General features: G+C 43.0%; 1 protein-coding gene across 23 annotated transcripts in view; it reads right to left on the minus strand.

Moving 5' to 3' along the window:
- Positions 1–25,968, minus strand: part of DLG2 (discs large MAGUK scaffold protein 2) — a 1,511,004-nt gene that overhangs the window by 365,254 nt on the left and 1,119,782 nt on the right. The gene's annotated exons all lie outside the window — the stretch shown is intronic.

A 25,968-nucleotide genomic window follows, 5' to 3' on the forward strand; every position in this document is an offset into this window, starting at 1 on the left:
GTGGAAGAATTCACACTTGGGGGAAGGCAACACTTCCGCTGCTCCTATGGAACATCTGCCAGCCAAGGTTCCACTGGAGCTTGCCAGCAAAGGACTCTCAGAAAATGCACGGATTCAGTGCATCCACGCGTGCCTTGGCTCTTCTCCCTGCTCCACTTTGTGGGCTCCACTAGTCAGCTATTGGCCTGCTGACAGAATGGTGATTGCAGGAGGCTTGTATACTAAACCCAGACTCTGAGAATACAATAAACTGCTCAGTGCTTTTATCCCAGGTTCTGCCAGCAGACCCACTGTATGAAACATTAATACCTGACCTATACAGAGTAAAGTATGGGAGCCCTAAAATTGAATAGTGAAACTTTTTAAAGAAACCTCTTGAAGTCATCAACAAACGCTGCAGACTCAAAAACTTGCTAATGAAGTTTCCAGTTCTTCTTGTAAAACCATGAAGCACTTACAGCATGATTCTTTTGCCATTATTTTGCATAGGTACCAGAATCTCAGGATAGCAGTGTATGCTCTGTTATAAAATCCCATTTGCAGAGCTCTCTACATCATAGTTATATCACTCGCAAAATCTTGGCAATTTACACAGAACAGAATTCCACTTTCCCCTTGGTTTTCAGGGGATTGCTATTTTCTTATTACAAATATTTGATTTACTCAATATGAAAAATTACTTTCTAAACAAATCCGCATTTGAGTTGAGTACTCTTATGCCAAGTTTAGCCCAATGAAAAATTTACAATGGTAATTTAAAATGGAAGGAGATAAAATACTTAAACAGCAAATTTGGCAGTTATGAAAATTATCAAACATTTAGTCTATCCCAGTGTTTCTCAAAATTTTGTACTGGCGACTCCTTTCACACAGCAAACCTATGAGTGCGACCCCCCCTTATAAATTAAAACCCCTTTTTTTCTATTTAACACTATTATAAACGCTGGAGATCATGCAGGGTTAAAGTGTCAGGTGGAGGCTGACAGCTTGCGACCCCCCCCACGTAATAACCTTGTGACGATCCCCAGTTCGAGAATCCCTGTTCTATCTCTTTGGAAATGTTCTTAAGGAAACAAAGGGTTTTTATGCTCTATATGTTTCACAAAAAGTTTTCTGGATGGGTATTTTAATTCACCTACTACATTAATTACTGTACTGTCTGAAATAGTAATAATCCAGAGATAGCACATCTGATATTTTGGTGTCATTTTAGATCATCATACAGCCTTCCATTCCTTCAAAACTGATTTTTTTTGCAGGGTAATATATTCTAAAAAAGCACAAATATCCAATTCATACAGTGTGTAATACTGATTATGAAGGGATTGTGCTTCTGGAAGAGAAAGGTGACATGGAACCAGAGTTCCCTGTGACTTAAAACACCAACATAGTCATGATTAAGTTGGTGACTGAATAAAACAACTGAGAACTTGTAAATTCTCATCTTCACTTCAAGTAATAGATGAAGCAGGAGTGCTACTGTTTCGGGACACCTGACTGGAATATATATGTACAGCATTAATGATTTATTTCCAGAAATAACTTTATGCCTGACCTTCCAGCCAGAGATAAGTTTAAATGTAACATGCAAAAGAAACAAACATACACAAGTCTTGTGAATACATTGTAATAATCTAATTACACTGAAATCATAAAAGTAGGTGACCATCACTTCTTTTTTTGGGTCAAACATCATGCCATGCAGACAAGGAGGAGAGGTGTGGTGAATGCTATGTTACTCGATAGTAGCAAACCATTACAGTAGAGCACAGTGAAGATAAACATTCAGTGCAAGTCCATCTACCTAAACACATAAATTACACTCATCACCAGATATGTGAACGAACACAGTCACTCCCATACAGCCCTATAGAAATGAGTCCCATCTTGTAAACCAAGCAATTTAAAATGTTAGTATTCTTCACTCTGACAAAGTCTCCTAAGTCTCACTGGAGTGGCAGCATAGCAGAAAACTGGAATTTGCTTTAATGAACATTTTCAAACAAATGTAACACTATTAAAAATGCTCAGTTCACAGCACTGGAATATTAAGTCCTTTATTTACAGGTTTAACACAAACAGTGACACTGAGTAGGCCCACAATATTCCACTAATAATCCTGACTTGGAAACACAAGTTTTACGGGCAGAAGGGGAGTTCCGTTTATTCTTGTCCACCCTACTGAGCATAAATCAGGACATCAGTTAATTCACTGTGATGTCCTCTATTAACTGACCTGAGACTATCATAACCACCATCGAATGGTAGAGCCTTGTAGTTACAGGAACCTAGGTTGAACTGGTTATCTAGATCCCATGGTATCATTCAGACTTGTCATTTTTGAACATTAATAACATTACAATTGCATAACTGGGCCCTAGCTGCATGATATTTGCTTTGAAAGGACTAGTGCAAGAACTTAGAAGAAAAGTCATACTAATGGGTCAGGGTTCTGAATGTGCCAGTCTAGACTTATATTTACACCAACATATCCCAAGTAAATAAAAATTAAGGGTTAAAAACAGAACATTAAACTTAGGATAAATTAGGGGTCTATAATGCAAACTAGATATATTAAAATATGTCACTGTGCAGATAAACAAGCATATGAGGACATCGTAATGCAGGGGTACTCAACAGGTGGATCACAGGCCAAATCTGAACCACCAGGTGCTTTTGAACAGTCCCCAAAATCTTTTTATTTATTTTTATCATTACTGTTATTATTTTTTTATTATTTTCTCTGGAGTCTGGACCTTGATTATAACTTGACCAAGAAATTTGGATCTTGACAAAAAATAACTGATTACCCCTGTCCTGATGTCGTCTTCTTCTAGACCAGTAGCTCTCAAACTTTTTATATTATGAACCATTTCCTGAGACAGACATCCTCTTATCTTATCTCCTGATCCAACATCTTTCCTGTGACACTTATAATATATGGCTACATGAAGAAAAAAGTAATATTAGGAGAATTAAGGAGACTACTTACATCTACACTGAATGGTTTTTCTAACACAGGTAAGCATTTGTTAGCTTCCCTAGCCCCTAGTACTATTTCACAAGGGTTAATCAGCCACTGTTAATTTAACGTTGTAGACCCCTCTTCTCCAATCCTATGACAGGGAGACAGACTGTCATCTGTTGTAGGATGCAGGTAAGGGAACATACAATAAGATGGCTTTTTAGAACTGGTTTGCAATGTGCCACTCTGTAAAATAAAGTCAAGGAAGTTTAACTGTTCTTCCAGAATAAAAAATAATAGAGAGGCAGATTGAAAACAAAGACTTATGAAGCATTTTCATAAAATGAGTTTAAGCATGTGCCATGATTTATTCAAAAGTATTAGCAAAACATACAAGATGGATGTACACTTGATCGTGATTAACACAAATACAACACAATTTTTATACTACTGAATAAATAAACTACATGAGGAAAGCAAAAACCAAACATTATGAGATACATTTTCATCAAAGATTTACAACCTATCCTGAAAAATGATCCCTCACTCTCACAGATCTTAGGAGACAGACCAGTCCTCGCTTACATACAGCCCCCCAACCTGAAGCAAATACTCTCCAGCGACCACACACCACACAACAAAAACACTAACCCAGAAACCTATCCTTGCAACAAAGCCTGATGCCAACTCTGTCCACATATTTATTCAAGTGACACCATCATGGGACCTAATCACATTAGCCACGCCATCAGTGGCTCGTTCACCTGCACATCTACCAATGTGATATATGCCATCATGTGCCAGCAATGCCCCTCTGCCATGTACATTGGCCAAACCGGACAATCTCTACGCAAAAGAATAAATGGACACAAATCTGACATCAGGAATCATAACATTCAAAAACCGGTAGGACAACACTTCAACCTCTCTGGCTACTCAGTAAAAGATTTAAGGATGGCAATTTTGCAACAGAAAAGCTTCAAAAACAGACTCCAACGAGAAACTGCTGAGCTTGAATTAATATGCAAACTAGATACCATTAACTTGGGTTTGAACAGAGACTGGGAGTGGCTGGGTCTTACACATGTGGAATCTATTTCCACATGTTAAGTATCCTCACACCTTCTTGTCAACTGTCTAAATGGGCCATCTTGATTATCACTGCAAAAGTTTTTTTTCTCCTGCTGGTAATAGCTCATCTTAATTAATTAGCCTCTTACAGTTTGTATGGCAACTTCCACCTTCTCTGTATGTATTGTGGCAAAATACCTTGTTCGCCTCAGTAGGCTCGGTCCTTTTTAGCTTTGGAGACTCAGGTTTGGGGCAAGGCAAATCCTTATAGGTAGCACAGGGTCCTGCTACTCCTCTCCTCAGTCAGTCCCTTGTGCTTGTTTTCCTTTCCTTCTGGGGAGCAAGTGCAGCCTCCCTACTGGGAAGGTCTGGTGTCTTGCTGCAAACAGCCTACTGGCAACTTCCCTGCTCCTCTCACTCCCTCACTCTCCCCCTCCTACCACCCAGGGGAGGGTTTAAAAAGGTCCCAAGTAGTTGGAGTCAGCTGCACCTAATTGGTTCCCTAGCAACCCCTTTTCCAGCTGAACTTTATTGCCCCATGGTTCTCTCTCCTCAGTGGATAGGGAGGGGCCTTTTAATCCCCTGGGACTAATTACTACCCCCCTTTTGTAGTTGTTTGTCCTGGGTTTACCACATATTCACCCCCTCCTCCCCCCCGCCCAACACTATGGGGCTGGGCTACTTGGGTCGGCAAACAGTGCACTCTCGACAGGCCATCCGCATTGCCATGTTGGATTCCAGACCTATGTTGTACTCTGAAGTGGAAGGGTTGAAGCGACAGAAACCATCTCGTCACTCTGGCATTTTTGTCTTTATTTTGGTGCATCCACTGCAGAGGGGCATGGTCCGTGACAAGGATAAACCTCTGTCCAGTAGATAGTAGCGGAGGCTTTCTACGGCCCATTTTACCGCCAGGCATTCTTTTTCGACAACGGCGTATTTCCGTTCCCTAGGCAGTAGCTTCCTACTGAGGAAGAGGACGGGGTGTTCGTCATCCCCGACCATTTGTGAAAGTACTGCCCCCAACCCTACATCAGAGGTGTCGGTTTGTAGGATAAACTCCTTCCCCGAGTCTGGGACCACGAGTATGGGGTCAGTGCAGAGGGCTGTCTGTAGATCTGAAAAAGCGTCTTCAGCCGTGGTCATCCATCTTACTGTGTCTGGGCCCCGAGCTTTCGTTAGGTCCGTTAATGGGCATGCCCTGGTGGCAAAGTAGGGAATGAACTGTCTATAGTACCCCACTAGTCCCAGGAATGCCCTGACCTGTTTTTTTCAGAGTGGTCGGGGCCACTTCTGTATAGCTTCTAACTTGTTGAGTTGGGGCCTCCCCACGCCCCTCCCCACTATATACCCGAGGTATTTGGCTTCAGCCAGCCCGAGCGAACAGTTGGAGGGGTTTGCCATCAGCCCTGCCTTCCTCAGGGTATCCAGCACTGCCTCCACCTTCTCCAAGTGTGTCTCCCAGTTGGGGCTATATATGATAACGTTGTCGAGATAGACTGCTGCGTACTTGCCATGCGGTCGCAACAGTTTTTCCATGAGCCTTTGGAAAGTAGCGGGCGCCCCATGCAATCCAAATGGGAGGACAGTGTACTGATATAGTCCCTCTGGAGTTGCAAAGGCCGTCTTCTCTTTGTCGGCCTTGGCCAGGGGGATCTGCCAACAGCCTTTGGTCAGGTCAAGGGTAGACATAAACCGTGCTTTTCCCAATCTGTCAATTAGCTCATCTATCCGGGGTATAGGGTACACATCAAACTGGGACACCTCATTCAGCTTTCGGAAGTCATTGCAGAACCTCACGCTGCCATCCGGCTTAGGCACTAAAACCACTGGACTTGACCATTGGCAATGAGATTCTTCAATGACTCCTAAAGGCCAGCATTTTCCTGACGTCTGTCCTGATCTCCTCTCTTTTGGCCTCCAGGATTCGGTATGGCTTGATGTTCACCTTCACTCCAGGCTCTGTGAGGATGTGATGGTGAACCTCAGTAGTCCTGCCTGGCTTTTCTGAGAACACATCCTGGTTGCATTTAATCAGGCTGATCACTTCAGATCATTGCTCTGGAGTCAACTCCAGGGATATTCCCACTTGGTCGGGCTGGTTGCTTTTAGGGGATGATGCCCCTAGTGCAACCACATGTGCTTCTCTATCCTGCCATGGTTTCAGCAGGTTTATATGGTAGATCTGCTCCAGCTTCCAGCGACCCGGCTGTCGGACCTTATAGTCGACTTCTCCTATGGCTTCTATTAATCTCATATGGCCCCTGCCACCTGGCCAAGAGCTTGCTCTCTGCCGTGGGTATGAGCATCATTACCCGGTCTCCCACCTGGAACTTCCACGTCCTTGCTTGGCGATTGTAGTATGTCTGTTGGGCCCCTTGGGCCTTCTCAATCTTATCTTCGAAAACTCATGGCGATCAGGGGAAGTCCCAGACGACTGGAAAAAGGCTCATGTAGTGCCCATCTTTAAAAAAGGGAAGAAGGAGGATCCTAGGAACTACAGGCCAGTCAGCCTCACCTCAATCCCCAGAAAAATCATGGAGCAGGTCCTCAAGGAATCAATCCTGAAGCACTTACATGAGAGGAAAGTGATCAGGAACAGTCAGCATGGATTCACCAAGGGAAGGTCATGCCTGACGAATCTAAGTGCTTTCTATGATGAGATTACTGGTTCTGTGGATGAAGGGAAAGCAGTGGATGTATTGTTTCTTGACTTTAGCAAGGCTTTTGACACGGTCTCCCACAGTATTCTTGTCAGCAAGTTAAAGAAGTATGGGCTGGATGGATGCACTACAAGGTGGGTAGAAAGTTGGCTAGATTGTCGGGCTCAACGGGTAGTGATCAATGGCTCTATGTCTAGATGGCAGCCGGTATCAAGTGGAGTGCCCCAAGGGTCAGTCCTGGGGCCGGTTTTGATTAATATCTTCATAAATGATCTGGAGGATGGTGTGGATTGCACTCTCAGCAAATTTGCAGATGATACTAAACTAGGAGGAGTGGTAGATACGGTGGCAGGTAGGGATAGGATACAGAGGGACCCAGACAAATTGGTGGATTGGGCCAAAACAAATCTGATGAGGTTCAACAAGGATAAGTGCAGGGTCCTGCACTTAGGACGGAAGAATCCAATGCACCGCTACAGACTGGAGACAGAATGGCTAGGCAGCAGTTCTGCAGAAAAGGACCTAGGGGTGACAGTGGACGAGAAGCTGGATATGAGTCAGCAGTGTGCCCTTGTTGCCAAGAAGGCCAATGGCATTTTGGGATGTATAAGTAGGGGCATAGCCAGCAGATCGAGGGACATGATCATTCCCCTCTATTCGACATTGGTGAGGCCTCATCTGGAGTACTGTGTCCAGTTTTGGGCCCCACACTACAAGAAGGATGTGGAAAAATTGGAGAGAGTCCAGTGAAGGGCAACAGAGATGATTAGGGGTCTGGAACACATGACTTATGAGGAGAGGCTGAGGGAACTGGGTTTGTTTAGTCTGCAGAAGAGAAGAATGAGGGGGGATTTGATAGCTGCTTTCAACTACCTGAGAGGTGGTTCCAAAGAGGATGGTTCTAGACTATTCTCAGGACAAGGAGTAATGGTCTCAAGTTGCAGTGTGGGAGGTTTAGGTTGGATATTAGGAAAAACTTTTTCACTCGGAGGGTGGTGAAACACTGGAATGCGTTACCTAGGGAGGTGGTAGAATCTCCTTCCTTAGAAGTTTTTAAGGTCAGGCTTGACAAAGCCCTGGCTTGGATGATTTAATTGGGGATTGGTCCTGCTTTGAGCAGGGCGTTGAACTAAATGACCTCCTGAGGTCCCTTCCAACCCTGATATTCTATGATTCTATGATTCTCCAGGTGTTTGCGCACAAGAGGGGCAGCTTGGGCTATCCTGTCTTTCATTTGCAATACATGTTCAACGATGTTTCTCCGTGTTCGGCTGTTCTTCCCAGCCCTCTTTGGCCATGTCCAATATGCCCCTGGGGTGGCGACCATATAACAGCTCGAATGGGGAGAATCCAGTGGAAGCTTGGGGAACCTCCCATACAGCAAACAGCAAGTAAGGCAGCAGGGTGTCCCAGTCTTTCCCATCGCGACTAGCCACTTTCCGTAGCATGTTCTTCAATGTTCTATTGAAGCATTCAACAAGATCATCAGTCTGGGGATGATAGACTGATGTCCTGAGGGTCCGTATATGGAGCATTGTACATAGGTCCTTCATTAACTTAGACACAAAAAGGGGGTCCCTTGGTCCGTCAGGATCTCTTTAGGTATCCCTACTCTGGAAAAAATCTGGACTAATTCTTTGGCTATGGTCTTGGACATGGTGTTCCGTGGGGGTAAGGCCTCGGGATATTGGGTGGCATAATCTAGTACTACCAGAATGTACTGATGACCCTGGGCTGACTTCTCCAGTGGCCCTACTAGATCCATAGCTATTCGCTCGAATGGGATTTCAATAATTGGTAGAGGTACCAAAGGGGCCCTTAGGTGTTGTCTGGGCCCATGTAACTGACATTCTGGACAGGAGGTACAATATCGCTGGACAGCCGCATAAATGCCGGGCCAAAAAAACCTCTGCAGAATCCGATCAAGGGTCTTATCTACCCCTAGATGGCCCCCAAACAGATGGCTGTGAGCTAGATCCATCACACCCCTCTTATGTTTCTGCGGGACCAAGAGTTGTTCTACGACTTGCTCTTGGGACCTGGACTACTCTGTATAGCAGATCACCCTTAATCACATAATATGGCCCTGGGCCCTTGACTCATCTCTCCACGGGGACCCCGTTTACCTCAACTACTTCTTTACAAATATTGCTGTGTATTGGCTCATTGGCCTGATCCTGACCAAAATTCCCGAGTGAGGTCCCCATTTGTCCAAACTCAGGGGGATCTACCTCTGTCTCCCTCTCGGGGAAAACCCCCGGGGAATAAGGCCGGCTATTGGGTTGTTGATCTCCTGCCCCGCCCCGCTGTCCGTTGAGCCACCTCTTTCCCCTACAAGCGTAGATTTCTGGTACTGGGTCAAGATCCTCGTTCCCCTCCTTTTATCCGCCCTCCGTTCCCTCCGAGTCTTCCGGGGCTTTCCCGGCGGGGAGAACAAATCCTGGCCAAATTCATGGAAGGCCGGGGGGGAGGGAGGGTTATCTATTTGGGCCACCACCGGGGTCCCGGGTTCATTATTTTCTTCCACCTTCTCCCCAGGGAGCAGGCTATCAAACCCCGGGAAGTCTCGTCCGATAAGGACTGGGTAGGGGAGTTTCGGAACTACTCCCACAGTCACCTTAGTGGGGTTTCCAAGAACTTCTGTTTTTACAGGGATGGTCGGGTAATAACTGACATCCCCATGCACACAGGATATTCCTGAGCGTTTGGCCCAGGATAGTTGGTCCTGCCCGACCAGCTTTCCTGAGACCAGCATGATTGCACTTCCCGAGCCTACTAACGCGGTGGTCTCTATACCATTCATCTTAACGGGTCCAGTGTATCTATGAGGGACCATCGCAACCCCTACTAGACTTATTAGATCACTTGGTCCCCCTTTATCTCCCAGTTCACATTGCATGGGCTCTTCTAGATTTGGGCATTGGGCAGCGATATGCCCCAATTTGCCACATGCATAACATCGGTACCCTGCTCGGGCAGCCCCCGATTTTTCAGGCTACTGGGCTTTATCCCCTGAGCCTCTCCCCCCTGTCCTCAAGTCTCCCCGGGACCTCTGGCTGCTCTTCAGCTTCCTTCCTCCCCTCCATAGTCTGGCCTGGTGCTAGGGCAAACCGGGGCTTTGGCGCAGAGACTTGTCTCCGATTCTGGCGCCTTCCTTCCCCGGTGGATCCGTGAAAGTTCTTGGGCTGCTAGGTGTCTCTCTATGAGGGCAACTAGTTCATCATAGGAGGAGGGATCGTTTTGGCGGACCCACCCCCGTATGTCCGGCAGCAACCTCCTCATGTACCTGTCCAACGCGAGGATTTCCACAATCTTCTCCGGCCCATGGATCTCAGGTCGGAGCCACTTCCGGGCAAGTTGGATTAAATCAAATAGCTGGGACCTCGGTGGTTTGCTGTCCCAGTATTTCCACTCATGGAAGTGCTGGGCCCGTATGGCTGACATCACACCTGACCTTCCCAGGAATTCCACCTTCAGCTGAGAGTAATCCATAGCTGTCTCTGTGGTTATGTCGAAATAGGCCTTCTGGGGCTCCCCACACCGAAATGGAGCCAGGATACCTGCCCACTGGTCTTGGGGCCAGGCCTCCCGCAGTGCCATCCTCTCGAAGGCGAGGAGATATGCCTCTATATCATTGTCCATAGTCATCTTCTGTAAATAGTTGCTTGCCCGCAGCGGCCAGATTCCCTGGGGCCCGTGCGTCAGCATGGTCAGGGCTTTTAACTGGTTCACTACTTCATTCAGGGTGGCTCGATCTTGGGCCGCCTGGTTCATCATTGGTTTGTCTCCTGTTGGACGCGTACTGACTCTTGCTGGGCAAGCATCTGCACCCTGGTAGCCTCTTGTTGGGCAGCAGTGGCCTGTACCAATGCCTTCACTACATCCTCCATTTTTTTGTGTGTGTGATTCACCCTGCCCTGAGATGGCTTGCCACAGAGCCTTACTCACTCACCACATCCCACTTCTCACACCATGTGTGGCAAAATACCTTGTTCGCCTCAGTAGGCTCAGTCCTTTTTAGCTTTGGAGACTCAGGTTTGGGGCAAGGCAAATCCTTATAGGTGGCACAGGGTCCTGCTACTCCTCTCCTTAGTCAGTCCCTTGTGCTTGTTTTCCTTCCCTTCTGGGGAGCGAGTGCAGCCTCCCTACTGGGAAGGTCTAGTGTCTTGCTGCAAACAGCCTACTGGCAACTTCCCTGCTCCTCTCATTCCCTCACTCTCCCCCTCCTACCACCGAGGGGAGGGTTCAAAAAGGTCCCAAGTAGTTGGAGTCAGCTGCACCTAATTGGTTCCCTAGCAACCCCTTTTCCAGCTGAACTTTATTGCCCCATGGTTCTCTCTCCTCAGTGGATAGGGAGGGGCCTTTTAATCCCCTGGGACTAATTACTACCCTCCTTTTGTAGCTGTTTGTCCTGGGTTTACCACAGCATATATATCTTCTTACTATATGTTTCATTCTGTGCTTCCAATGAAGTGGGCTGTAGCCCACGAAAGCTTATGGTCTAATAAATTTGTTAGTCTCTAAGGTGCCACAAGTACTCCTGTTCTTTTTGCAGATACCGACTAACTCGGCTGCTACTCAAACCTTTTGTTCTCAGTGTGGACAGAACTGCCATTTATGTTAAGGAGAGGTTACTCACTTTGTGTATTAATTGGGGTTCTTTGAGGTGTGTTTCCCTGTGGGTGCTCCACTTCAGGTGCTCCTGCATTCTGCACCTTTGATCAAAGTATTTTGGTAGTGGTGCCTGTTGGGTCTGCGCGTGCCCTCCACACATCCTTGTGCCCTGCACCAAGACTATATGGGGCTGTGTGGGTGAACTGCCCTCAGTTCCGTCTCCATCAAAGTTCTGCAAGGCAGACTGAAGTAAAGTGGAAGGAGGACAGTGGAGCACCCTGAGCGGGACACATCTTGAAGAACTCCAGTTACTGCACAAGGTGAGTAACTGCTCCTTCTTCTTTGAAATGTGTCCCTGTGGGTGCTTCACTTCAGGTAACTCCCAAGTAGTATCCCCCTAAGGGAGCGGGAGGTTTGGAACAGAGTCCAAAGCAGAAAAGAGAATTGCATTGCCTACAGCAGCATCTGATCTAGCCACAGGCACCAATGCATAATGACTGGAAAACTTATGAACAGAGGACCAAGTTGCTACTCTCAAGATGTCTGCAATTGGTACATCTTTCAGTGAGGCTATAGAAGTAGATACTGATTTTTTGGAATGTGCTATCACCCTGGAAGGGGGTTGAACAAGAGTTCAGTTGTAACAGTTCCTAATATATCTGGAGATCCACTTTGATAACCTCTGTTTTGAAACAGCTGAACACTTGTTTCTGTCTACAAAAGATTCAAATAGCCTAGGAGATCTTTTAAATGGTTTGGTCCTCTCTAGATAAAGGGCTAATGTCCTCCTGGCAATTAGGGTATGAAATATGGCTTCTTTAGTAGTTGGGTGTGGTTTTGAGGGGAAAAATGGAAGATAAATGGTTTGATTAATAAGAAATTCTGAGGACGACTTAGGTAAAAATCTTGGATTGATCCATAGTGATACTTTCTCTCTGGTGAATACTGCAAATGGGGGGGGGGGTCAGCCATTAAAATCCCCACTTCTCCAACCCTTTGCGCAGAAGTGATAGCTACAGGGAAGGCTGTCTTCATAGATAAATCTAATAAAGAAAACGTAGCTAGTAGCTCAAAAGGAATTCAGGACTAAGTTGAGGTCCCAGCTAGGAATGGGATCTCTGATTTTGGGGCAGAGATTCGAAAAACCTCTTAGAAATCTTGTTGTAGTTGAGTAAGCAAAGAGTGAAAAATCCATTCTGGCTGTGTGAAAAGCTGTTATTGCTGCTGAGTATGTCCTAATGCAATTCACAGAAAGACCCAATGTTTTCAGTTCCAACAGGTAATCCAATATCCTGGGAAGAAGAGAGTGAGTCAGCTAAATCTGATGACTGTTGCACCAAAGATAATAGCTTTTCTATTTCTGGAGGTAAGTATTTCTTGTGGAGTCTTTTCTACCATCTAATAAGATGTGTTGTACCTCTCCTGAATAGGATACCTCGACTCCCGAGAACCCACCAAGAAACCATGCTTGAAGTCTCAGAATCTGCGGGCTGGGGTGAAGTGTTTGACCAGCATCCTGAGTCATTAGGCAAGGAATGAATAGAAACTCGCATGGAGGGTGAAAAGTGAGTCTGATTAGATAGGGATACCAAACTTGTCTTGGCCATGTTGATGCAATCAATATGACCCTCTTCCGATCTTGTTTGATCTTGTTGAGAACCTTTAACATTAACGGCATCTGAAAGTTTGAAGAGATGTATATGTCAAGTCTTTAAAGAGCTTGCAATCTTCAAAGGGGAGGTCTTTGGAGGTACTCTGGACCTTTCTTGGGATGCCCAACAGCTTCAGCCAAGAAGCTCTCCTCATGACCACTGTAGTGGATATAGACCACGCTGCTATATCTGCAACGTCCAAGGAGGTCTGGAGCAATGTGCAATGGCTTTACGTACATCACAATGTTAATCTAGTAAGTGCTCAATAAACACATTTAATTTGTTGTAATTCAGATAGTGGTATTTTGCCATGAGCATGATTTGCTATTCTGAACCAAAAAGTGTGGTTGAAGAATAAGGTTGGGGACCAAAAACATCTAGTCTGTTGGGGTCCTTACTTTCCAGGGTGGACTTTGAGCTATTTTGTCTGTCTCGTTCATGAATGGCCTCCACTACTAGGAAATTATGGAAAGTGTTACTGTAATTGAAATAGCTATGTACAATTGTTATTGGTAATTTAGCATAATGGCAGACATAATTAAACTAACTCGTTTTCTTGAAATTTTCAGACCTAAATCTTGATGTTATATAACGCTATTTAAGAATTAAAAAATAGCTGCTTTAATATTGTTACTATTTTTACTGAATTCAATGTTGTGCTCGTAAGAGCCCTTTAAACAGAAGATGATAAATGTTTGGGAGTGTGGTAGCTCAGAGAACTGTCTGGAGGAAGTTTATGTAGTGCAACAAGAACACCTCACACATACTCACCTCTCCCCTCACCCTCACTCCACCCCCGTAAGATCTTCTGAAGGATATCAAGATGCAAATATCTCATAACAAGAGCAAATGCATTGAGCTATCATATCAACTAAAGCAGGGCTCTATTTACAGAATCTCAACCCCTCTGTGAATGTTTTACATATCTCTTTGAGCTGCCATGGTCCCCATACCAATCCATTTGATACTCCACTAACAATGCCTCCACACTCTGAACAACAGCCATTATTGAGAATTATAGCACCAGAAGGAAAATATAACCCTTAATGCAGCTCTACTCTGGAAAATGACTATGGTAAATTGGCACCTTCTTGTTCAACATATTGGCTCAACAAGATTGAGTATTCAAAGTAATATCTGTTTACTTTAGTGACAAACTTTCTTTATATTTTTACTTTTACTCCACTCAGCAGATCTGAGGAGCCAACTAAGCTGACAAGGGGTTATAGTGGTAGGATTCTTCATTCTTGTACAGGAGCAACAGAATTGTTTATCAGACTGAACCAACTACACCTGCACAAATTCACCTAAAACAGTCTGCCTGCACTGGTGTCACTGAAGGCATAATTTGGAATGTGAATCTTTATGATGTGTGAGATTAAAAAGAATTCATTTTAGCTCTTAAAGCGCGTTGAGTTTGCAGGCTTACAGACAGGAAATACCACATTCAGTCTGACAGAAAATAAACATGCCACCCTACAATGCTATTTGCACAGTCATTTTTCTGAATAGAAATGCACTTTGATTATGATGGAGTCTCCTGTCCATGTTGACATAAAAGATTCAGCAAACAAACACATATATGCAAGAACTGCAAACACTGATACATGTGGGACAGACGAGATTACCCATCAACATCACAGGCTGCTGTATCCTTGCTTTTGTCATGTTCACAGATTTCACATAAGGTGCTAATGACTTGCTTCAAAGTGGTTCTTGATGACATGACAAATCTGCCATCATCTTGCTTCCCAGTTGGTGACGTCAACTGGACATGCTTTCACATTTGAGACTTCAGTGTGTCTTTATATCATTTGTACTGGCCACCATGAGAAAAAAAGCTTTACTTTAGCTCACCATAAAATATGGCCTTGGGTATTCTCGAGTGGGCCATGCTCATGAGATGCTCAGATCAATGCAGCTAAGCTTTTATGAGCATGCTTTGAATGCCAGATACCTGACAATAATTAAGAATTTTGATATTGGGAATCCTGTCCCTCCAACTGATACTGTAACTATACCAGAGACAGCACATATGGACCAATCAATATGGTGGCAATTTGTTGTCCACATCTCACAATCATACAGAAGCATTGTAAGCATGACCCCCCTCAACAGACATTTAGTTTAGTGCTTATTTTGATGCCTCTATTTTTCTAAAGTGGTGTGAGAGCATTCCAGATGCAGAGCTGGTTTTAGCTTTGTGATCGGTAATCTCATCCTCATTTGTGGCATTCTGTGACAGTTCACTCCTGAGGCAGCAAAACTTCAAGGACTTGAGAGGTGCACTTTTGATCTTAACTGGGAAGACATGCCTATCCCCTGGCACAGGTTTCTTTAGGTTGATTGTAAAACCAAAATGATTGCATGAGCAAAGCGGTCAGTTATAAATTGAACGTCATCAATCGAGTGAGAAGCCAGTGCACAATCATCAGCAATCAAAAGTTCCTTAATGAGTAAATCTGCCACTTTCATGTGAACATTGAAGTGTTGCAGATGGAACAAAATCCCATCAGTGTGGAACTGGATAAATACTCCTCTGTCAATGTCATGAAATGCATCCCTAAGCATAGCTCCAAAAAAGGATGCAAAAGAGCATGGGAGCCAGTCTTGTTTGTTGCCATTGGTCACCAGAAAGGAGTCAGATATCTCACCATTTTCCAACACACTGACCCTCGTCCCATCATAAAAGGACCAAATGACAGAACTAAACTTTGCAGGGCATCCAAACGTGAACAAACATTTCCAGAGACCCTTGTGACTTAGAGTCAAAAGCTTTAGCGAAGTTGATGAAGACTGCTGTTTTGTTGCTGGCACTTTTCCTGAAGCTGAGGGGTTGTGAAAGTCATGTCTATAGTGCTCTGTCCAGATTAAAATCCACATTCAGATGATCACATTTTAAAATCAGATGTGAATGTAAATATTTTAATTATATTCAATTTATTATTTGTATTATTGTAGTGCCTAGGACCTCCATTCATGGACCACAATGACTCCATTTTGGTAGGCACTATAAAAACACAAAGACACTCCTGCCTTATTTAAGTATAAGACAAGAAACCACATACAGATATGGACAGATCAATGAGAGGAATTCAAGGAATCAATGAGAGGAATTCAAGGAATCAATGAGAGAATACTGGTCAGCATGATAGCAACTGGTCTCAGCACACCAACAGACTAGCCATTTGTATTTAAGTTCACTAAAACAGACTAATAAAGTAACACTATCTAAATAGGTTGCTAACAAGTCTGAAATTAACTTTTAACTTCACCTTTAGAATACATCACCATAAAGAAGTCAACACCAATTTAATCCAAATAAGTTCAAGAATTTTCCAAGTGTAATGAGTGGTGGTTGGTATACATTATCTATCTTCTGCCCTCTTTCAATTCCTTACATTTGATCCACTAGCAACACAACATAGAGTACATCTGTCATAAATATAAAGGGAAGGGTAAACCCCTTTGAAATCCCTCCTGGCCAGGGGAAAGCTCCTCTCACCTGTAAAGGGTTAAGAAGCTAAAGGTAACCTCGCTGGCACCTGACCAAAATGACCAATGAGGAGACAAGATACTTTCAAAAGCTGGGAGGAGGGAGAGAAACAAAGGGTCTGTGTGTCTGTCTTATACTGGTTTCTGCCGGGGATAGACCAAGAATGGAGTCTTAGAACTTTTAGTAAGTAATCTAGCTAGACATGTGTTAGATTATGATTTCTTTAAATGGCTGAGAAAAGAATTGTGCTGAATAGAATAACTAATTCTGTCTGTGTATCTTTTTTGTAACTTAAGGTTTTGCCTAGAGGGGTTCTCTATGTTTTTGAATCTAATTACCCTGTAAGATATCTACCATCCTGATTTTACAGGGGGCATTTCTTTATTTCTATTTACTTCTATTTTTATTAAAAGTCTTCTTGTAAGAAAACTGAATGCTTTTTCATTGTTCTCAGATCCAAGGGTTTGGGTCTGTGGTCACCTATGCAAATCGGTGAGGCTTTTTATCCAACATTTCCCAGGAAAGGGGGGGGTGCAAGTGTTGGGAGGATTGTTCATTGTTCTTAAGATCCAAGGGTCTGGGTCTGTAGTCACCTAGGCAAATTGGTGAGGCTTTTTACCAAACCTTGTCCAGGAAGTGGGGTGCAAGGTTTTGGGAAGTATTTTGGGGGGAAAGACGCGTCCAAACAGCTCTTCCCCAGTAACCAGTATTAGTTTGGTGGTGGTAGCGGCCAATCCAAGGACAACGGGTGGAATATTTTGTACCTTGGGGAAGTTTTGACCTAAGCTGGTAAAGATAAGCTTAGGAGGTTTTTCATGCAGGTCCCCACATCTGTACCCTAGAGTTCAGAGTGGGGGAGGAACCTTGACAACATCAATTTAAAGTTTGTGTATTAGGAATTGGGATACATTGAAATTTGTGTTTATTTCAGTTTAAAAAAAAAGAGAAAACTGGTAAAGAGAGTTAGAGAAATAGAAAAGGAAAATACAAAAATAGTACATTATGCTAGTTTTTCCGGAAAAACTCCTACAATAGTTTGTCAGCTTTCCTAATATAACCTCCTATTTTCATGAGTCTATAATTTTACCATAGTTGCAAACATATGCTTAAGGGAGAAGCAATGTTTTAGTGCTTTGTGGAATACATGGAATGCCTCACTCCTGTTAACAAGACCATTTAAACACTTTTTTGCATTTAGATTCCTTCGAGTTTTCCAAAGAGATACTTTATGCACATTGATAAACTGCATATTTACCCAGAGACTCTGGGTATATTTATTCTGCCACATATATTTTTCTGTGCTTCAATCAACATTATCTACACTGTAGGGAGAAAGCTTAGTGATCTACGCATCAGGTTTTAAACATCTAAACTCCAACCACATGTTCAAATCCCATCAATGCTGATTCCGCCCTTAATCCTTAGAAGGTAGAAAAAGTGGTAATTGTGCCATATGAGTGTGTTTCAAATGAGATCTTAAAAAACAAGTTTAATCAGTTCTGCACGTAAAAGCAGAGGTCTATGCTAGCATCCTGGCCAGAATTTTCTATTCCAACACAAATTATTGTCAATGATCATTTGAAGACAGGGAAGATAGTGGTTGTGATTCAGAAGTCAGAAGGAACTAAGAGGAATGGTACAGCGTACAGCTTCTAATTTTGTGCACCTAAACTCACTAGTCTCAGATACTATTTGCCAGCTAATACATTATGGATTACAAAGAAAACAGTAATTGAAAACAATAGTCTTACTGTTGTGGAAAAAATAAGAATTCCTATTGTCTCATTGACTCATAGACTTTAAGGTCAGAAAGGACCATCATGATCATCTAATCATAGAATCACAGAACTGGACGGGACCTCGAGAGGTCATCTAGTCCAGTCCCCTACACTCATGGCAGGACTAAGTATACCTAGACCATCCCTGACAGGTGTTTGTCTGCTCTTAAAACTCTCCAATGATGGAGACTCCCCAACCTCCCTAGGCAATTCATTCCAGTGCTTAACCACTCTGACAGTTAGGAAGTTTTTCCTAATGTCCAACCTAAACCTCCCTTCCTACAGTTTAAGCCCATTGCTTCTTTTTAAGGTTAAGAAAAACAAATTTTTCTTCCTCCTCCTTGTAACAACCTTTGACATACTTGAAAACTGTTAAATCCCCTCTCAGTCTTCTCTTCTCCAGACTAAACAAACTCAAATTTTTCAATCTTCCCTCATAGGTCATGTTTTCTGGACCTTTAAACATTTTTGTTGCTCTCCTCTGGACTTCCACCAATTTGTCCACATCCTTCCTGAAATGTGGCACCCAGAACTGGACACACTATTCCAGTTGAGGCCTAATCACCGTGGAGTAGAGCGGAAGAATTACTTCTCGTGTCTTGCTTACAACACTCCTGATCCTACATCCCAGAATGATGTTCAGGTTTTTTGCAACAGCGTTACGCTGTTGACTCATATTTAGCTTGTGGTCCACTATGATGCCTAGATCCCTTTCTGCAGTACTCCTTCCTAAGCAGTCTTATCATATCTTATATGAATGCAACTGATTGTTCCTTCCTAAGTGGAGTACTCTGCATTTGTCCTTACTGAATTTAATCCTATTTACTTCAGACCATTTCTCCAGTTTGTCCAGATCATTTTGAATTATAATCCTACTCTCCTTTTTCTTGTTACTCTTTATGTCTCTAGCTAGTTTGTTCTCGTTTTGTGCCTTGGTCTTTCTAATTTTGTCCCTACATGCTTGTGTTATTTGTTTTTATTCATCCTTTTTAATTTGACTTAGTTTCCACTTTTTATAGGATTCTTTTTTGATTTTTAGATCATTGAGGATCTCCTGGTTAAGCCAGGATGGTCTTTTGCCATACTTCCTATCTTTCCTATGCAGTGGGATAGTTTGCTCTTGTGCCCTTAAAAATGTCTCTTTGAAAAACTGCCAACTGTCTTCTATTGTTTTTCCCCTTTGACTTGCTTCCCATGAGATCTTACCTACCAACTCCCTGAGTTTGCTAAAGTCTTTATTCTTGAAATTCATTGTCTTTGTTTTGCTGTTCTCCCTCCTACCATTCCTTAGAAACATGAACTCTATGATTTCATGATCACTTTCACCCAAGCTGCCTTCCACTTTCAAATTCTCAACCAGTTCCTCCCTCTTTGTCAAAATCAAATCTAGAACAACCTCTCCCCTAGTAGCTGTCTTCACCTTCTGAAATAAAAAATTGTCTCCAATACTTTCCAAGAACTTACTGGATAATCTGACCTCCTGCACATTGCAGGCCACAGAACCTCATGCACCCACTCCTGTAATACAGTAACTCAGCCAGAGGTTAGGGGTGAAGTCCTCAAATAATGATATAAAGACTCCAAGTTACAGAGAATCCATCGCTTACACTAGTTTAAACCTGCAAGTGACCCGTGACCCATGCAGCAGAGGAAGGTAAAAAACCCTCAGAGTCTTGCCAGTCTGACCCCGAGGAAAATTCCTTCCTGACCCCAAATATGGTGATCAGTTAGACCCTGAGTATGTGAACAAGACCCAATAGCTAGACACGTGGGAAAGAATTCTCTGTAGTAACTCGGAGACTCCACATCTAGTGTCCCATCACCAGCCATTGGAGATATTTGCTGCTAGCAGTCACAGATCAACTATATGTCATTGTAGGCAGTCTCATATACCATCCCCATAAACTTGTCTTATTATGATATTCAAAATAGGAGCCTAAAGTTCTAAAGCCTGATTTTGTCAGAAGAGCTGAACATCCAGCAGCTTCCTTTGAACTCAAGGGAAACTGTAAAAGTCTAACATATGAAAAATCAGATATATCAAGGCAACCATTTCTGAAAATCTTGGCTTACATTTTTAATACAATGTAAATTATTTTGGAACACTGAGGGTTTGACTCCTTGAAAATAGCTGAATATCCATTTTAATTTGGAGAGAGGGGGTAATTCATGTTTAACAATTACGAATTGAAATAATTTGGGTTTGGCATATTAAATCCCAGGACAAAGAAACAATTCACTAGTTTAAGATCATTCTTGAGCTTCAAACATATGAAATCCTGTAAAACGGTTATATAATAAACGTCATGCTTCATTTAAATAACTGACTTCTAAGATACTGTTAAGAAATATGAGCTGTCATTTTTTGGTAAAGTACAGACTGTATCATAATTCACATGCACATGGGGCTGAATTAAAGTTGCAAAGACAACCTTAATTCTGGCATTTCCTATCTTTTCAATGCTTGACTTGAGAGCCTTAATAATGTTCTTTTAACACAGAGTTTTTGTGTGTATTTTCTGAGGTATTTAAAAAGAAAATTGAAACAACAGAAATTTCATCATGTGGCATCATATTAACACCCACCTGGGCCATTAGCAGGGTTGGAATCTTTACATCCATCGCACAAATCTCTGTCACTTGAATTAGCAAAGTAACTGATAGCGACAGTAGTACTAGTTGTCATCCTCTATGTGAATCAGCACTAGAGGGGAATGGGGGAGACACTTTTTCCGTTGGTTTCACAGCGATCTGCTGACAGCAGAGGAATGGTGAGACTCAGGAATTATGGGTTCCATTCCAGGCTCTGGAGGGGAGTATGTCTAGAGGGCACAGACTTCTGCCAATATCTACCAAGCTTGATCCCTTCTGCCCTGGCCCTGGCCTGTCTCTTCCCCACTCCTGGCTCCTTGTGCCAGACTCAGTCTTCTTGTCCAGCTAGTCATAGGCTTCCTGCTCTCATTTCCAGTGTCTGGTCCCACCTAGATGGGGAGCAGCTGGGCAGCAACAATTACAGGGAAAGTCCAGGTTCACCCCTGTAACTCTGGGACTGAGGATGCTCATTTACTCTGTGGGGATGGTGCATGTGCAGGCAGGTCAGTACTGGGAGCTGCGAGAGGCATGAGCATGCTCAGTAAGGGCAGATTATTCAGAGATTATAACTGTTAAACTGAACTAGTCTCTCCTGAGCATGTGCAAATTGCAAATTTGGGTGGCTTTTCACAGGAATGACAAGAGGCATATCCTTGAAACAAAGGCCACCCTCTTGCCAAATTTAAAGTCCTTGTAGTCCAAAGTACGGGAGCACTAGTCTTGTCAAAGAAAAAGTCACCATAACGTTTTTAACACAGGCAAAACGATACATTTCACCTTAGCCCCATTCTCAGAAATGGCTGAACTGTTTTAGGTGAAATTAAAAAAACAAAATAAAACAAAACAAAAAAACAGCTAGAGGCAGAAACCTAGCATGGAAAATTTCTACCCGAGCTGTTAAAAGTTTGACTCAGTTAGAATAAACTCATAATCTGGTTTTATAATTGGAAGCGTCAGGCAACCTTAATAATAGGCAGTGCTACCAGCCCCGCCTATATTTAGAGTGATACATAGTTTACCCATGTATTTGGGAGAGGTGATATGCTGTGTTTTAGACAAAGTGGTGCTTCAGACTATCCTACCCTGGTTCTTCAAAGGGACTGATTATGCATCATATTTTTTTATAACTGTATCAGCTCAATTCTATTTATTTTTTATTCATCATATTACAAGACCAGGTCAAAAAGATGTTATAGAATTCATTAAATGAAAACACTGTCTACATTACACATTGATCTGATTCACCTAGGAAATATGAATTTTGATTCTGCTTCTTCAAGAATAATGCTAATAGGAAGTACAGCTAACTCCCTTCAGCGATATATACCCTTTAAAAACATGTGCAGTGTTTTTTCAATAGATGGGCCAAGTCAACTCATTCAAGATCCCTGAGGAAGAGTTTGCAGATTCTCTTTACCGAAATCCTCAAGTCTTTTTTCCTGCTTTATTTTTGTGCTCTACTAAAGACCACAACATTGTCAGAAAATGGTTATATGACAGATTTTATACTACACATTTAGTGATCATATTTTAATTATGATCAAACCTGTGCATTAAAACAGCATTCAAGTTGATTCTACAAGACAGTTTGATAAATTATGTCTTGTAGCTTATGTAAGGAAACAAGAAATGGCTGTGCAATGCCACTCTCAATAAAGAGAAAAATTCCCTGGAGCCTTCAGTGTAATGTTCCCTCTCCCCCGGCTCCCAAACCAGCATTCTCCGCTTAACAAAGATGTTATTGAACAAAGCTACATATAAAAAGAAATCAAACATGCATTTCACAGCAAAACAGGCAACTCAGATGGCTTTTTTCATGAATTTTTAATATCTAGCCACAGCTAAGCGTTAAAGTGAATTTTACGTCAGCTGTAGCACAGCAGCTTGACACACTGGTTTTCAGACGTTAAAAAGAATGTAAAACACAACACAAGAGTCCTTTATTTTTCTGGACTCTTCTGCCCATCTCTCTTATTAAAGGCAGGAAAAGTGAACATCTGAGAACTATGGAATTTATTAGAAGGTACATTCAATTTTCTAAAAATAGGGAGCCAGATGTCTGCGAGAGAGCAAACAGTGATTTACAGTTCCCTCAAAGTAATTGATGACCCAAAAAAAAAAATTAGGGCCAGATTGTGTCTTTTCTTTAGCTTAATGGAAGCATTTTTAAAGAACAACATATCTGCACAATATTAAAGATTGTATTGGTAGTTATAGTTACTGGCATGTGTCTTATTTACTTTTGGTCACATAGTTCACTAGCGTGAAATTGTGTTATTTTATTAATATCTAAAAATGTGACAACGATACCATAAAGGACAAAATATGCAGGAAGAGAACTGCAAAGTCACCATTGCTGGCACTATTTAATATTTAGTGTCCAACAAGAATATGTGTAAAAAATAAAATTGTGCCTTAATTGGTGCCATTTTGGATCATGCTACCGTACAAAACTAAACAAAGCACAGAAAAAGGAAAACATTCAACATCATTACACTGGTGCCTCAAGGTGACCTTTGCTCTTGCTTTATTCACATTGCATTAAAATATACAACAGAAATATTATGACAATGAGAAAGTGAAAGAAAAGAAACAGTTACTTACTGTAACCGTGGTTCTTCAAGATCTGATGCAGACATGTATTCCACTTAGGTGTTTGCACACCCAGTGCACCAGAGCCAGAGAAATTTGACTAGCAGTACCCATAGAGGGGCGGCACTCACGCCTGTTGGCCATACCGCACCCCTGGCTACATGAGGCAGTGCTCCCCTCAGTTCCTTCTCATGGAACACCCAGAAATGAGACTCTGATGCAGAGGGGATGGAAGGTGGGTCATGGAATACACTTCTGCATCACATCTCGAAGAAGAACAGTTATAGTAAATAACTGTTTCGTCCTCTTTGAGTTGATTCAACTGTGTATTTCACTTAGGTGATTCACAAGCAGTAACCACACAAGAGGTGTGGCTTGGAGTCTACCTAAACAAGGACTGCAGGACCGCTCTACCAAAGCTTGCATCAACCCTGGAAGATGCATTTATGGCGTAATGGTTTGTGAACGTATGTATCGACAACCATGTAGGAGCCCTGCACATGTCCAATATGGGAAGGTGACTGAGGAACACTGCATTTTGCATGCACCCTCATTGAATTAGCTCACATCCACTGAGGAGGCATAGCTGCATATGAAACAGCTTCAGTCTTAATGCAGGATGTTATCCAGACCACTTGACCCTTCATGTGATCTGCATATTACACAAACAAATGAGGTGAAACATGAAAAGGTTTCGCAAAAAGAAAAGGAGTACTTGTGGCACCTTAGAGACTAACCAATTTATTTGAGCATGAGCTTTCGTGAGCTACAGCTCACTTCATCAGATGTTTACCGTGGAAACTGCAGCAGACTTTATATACACACAGAGAATATGAAACAATACCTCCTCCCACCCCACTGTCCTGCTGGTAATAGCTTATCTAAAGTGATCAACAGGTGGGCCATTTCCAGCACAAATCCAGGTTTTCTCACCCTCCACCCCCCCACACAAATTCACTCTCCTGCTGGTGCTAGCCCATCCAAAGTGACAACTCTTTACATAGTCAAGTCAGGCTATTTCCTGCATAGATCCAGGTTTTCTCACATCCCCCCCACCCCCATACACACACAAACTCACTCTCCTGCTGGTAATAGCTCATCTAAACTGACCACTCTCCAAGTTTAAATCCAAGTTAAACCAGAACATCGGGGGGGGGGGGGGTAGGAAAAAACAAGAGGAAACAGGCTACCTTGCATAATGACTTAGCCACTCCCAGTCTCTATTTAAGCCTAAATTAATAGTATCCAATTTGCAAATGAATTCCAATTCAGCAGTTTCTCGCTGGAGTCTGGATTTGAAGTTTTTTTGTTTTAAGATAGCGACCTTCATGTCTGTGATTGCGTGACCAGAGAGATTGAAGTGTTCTCCGACTGGTTTATGAATGTTATAATTCTTGACATCTGATTTGTGTCCATTTATTCTTTTACGTAGAGACTGTCCAGTTTGACCAATGTACATGGCAGAGGGGCATTGCTGGCACATGATGGCATATATCACATTGGTGGATGTGCAGGTGAACGAGCCTCTGATAGTGTGGCTGATGTTATTAGGCCCTGTGATGGTGTCCCCTGAATAGATATGTGGGCACAATTGGCAACGGGCTTTGTTGCAAGGATAAGTTCCTGGGTTAGTGGTTCTGTTGTGTGGTACAGACTAACACGGCTGTTCCTCTGAAACCTATGAAAAGGTTTAGTTCTATCCAGAAAAATAGCTAGGAACTGCCTGATATCTAACGTCTGGAGATGCTGCTCTTCTGGAGTTGAAAACAGCTCAGGAAAGTACACAGGTAAACATACCACCTCGTTCAAATTAAACCAAGAAACCACTTTAGACAAAAATTTTGGATACAGTCATAAAGTCACTTTGTCTTTGGAGAACTGTGTGTAAGGAGATTCTGCCATTAGAGCCTGTGAATCACACACTCTCCTTGAAGATGTTATCACTACCAGGAATGCAGTTTTCCGAAGTGAGCAGAAAGAGACAAGATGCCTGGGGCTTGATCTGAGGTCCTATTAAGGCCACTAGCACTGAGTTAGGATCCTACAGAGGAACTGGCTCTTGGACCGGAGGATGTAGACAAAGGAGTGATTTTAAGAATCTTGCTATCATGGCACTGGAGAAGATTGATCTTCCCTGAACAGGGGGATGAAATGCTGATATCACCTCCAGATGCACTTTCAATGAACTAAACAGAAGCCCCAATGACTGAAGGTGCAGCAGGTACTCCAAAATGTCCTGGATAGAGGCCAGGGTAGGCAGGCTAATGATCACATGAAAATCACTTCAATTTAGCTGAACAGGGCATCCTAGTGGAGGGTTTGCGTCAAGGAGGATTTGTTGGACAGCTGCCAAACACTGCTCTTCCTCCTCATTTAGCCATGCAGCAGCCACGCTGTGAGATGCAGAGAGCTGAGTGAATGATGCAAGGTGTGGCCTTGGTTCTGAGTGAGTAAGCTGGGATGGGGAGGAAGCGGTAGGGCAGGCTGAATAGACAGTGTGAGAAGGTCGGAGAGCCAGCACTATCTCAGCCATGCTGGGGCCATG

This window comes from Caretta caretta, chromosome 1, assembly GCF_965140235.1.
Source record: "Caretta caretta isolate rCarCar2 chromosome 1, rCarCar1.hap1, whole genome shotgun sequence".
NCBI classification, from domain to species: domain Eukaryota; kingdom Metazoa; phylum Chordata; order Testudines; family Cheloniidae; genus Caretta; species Caretta caretta.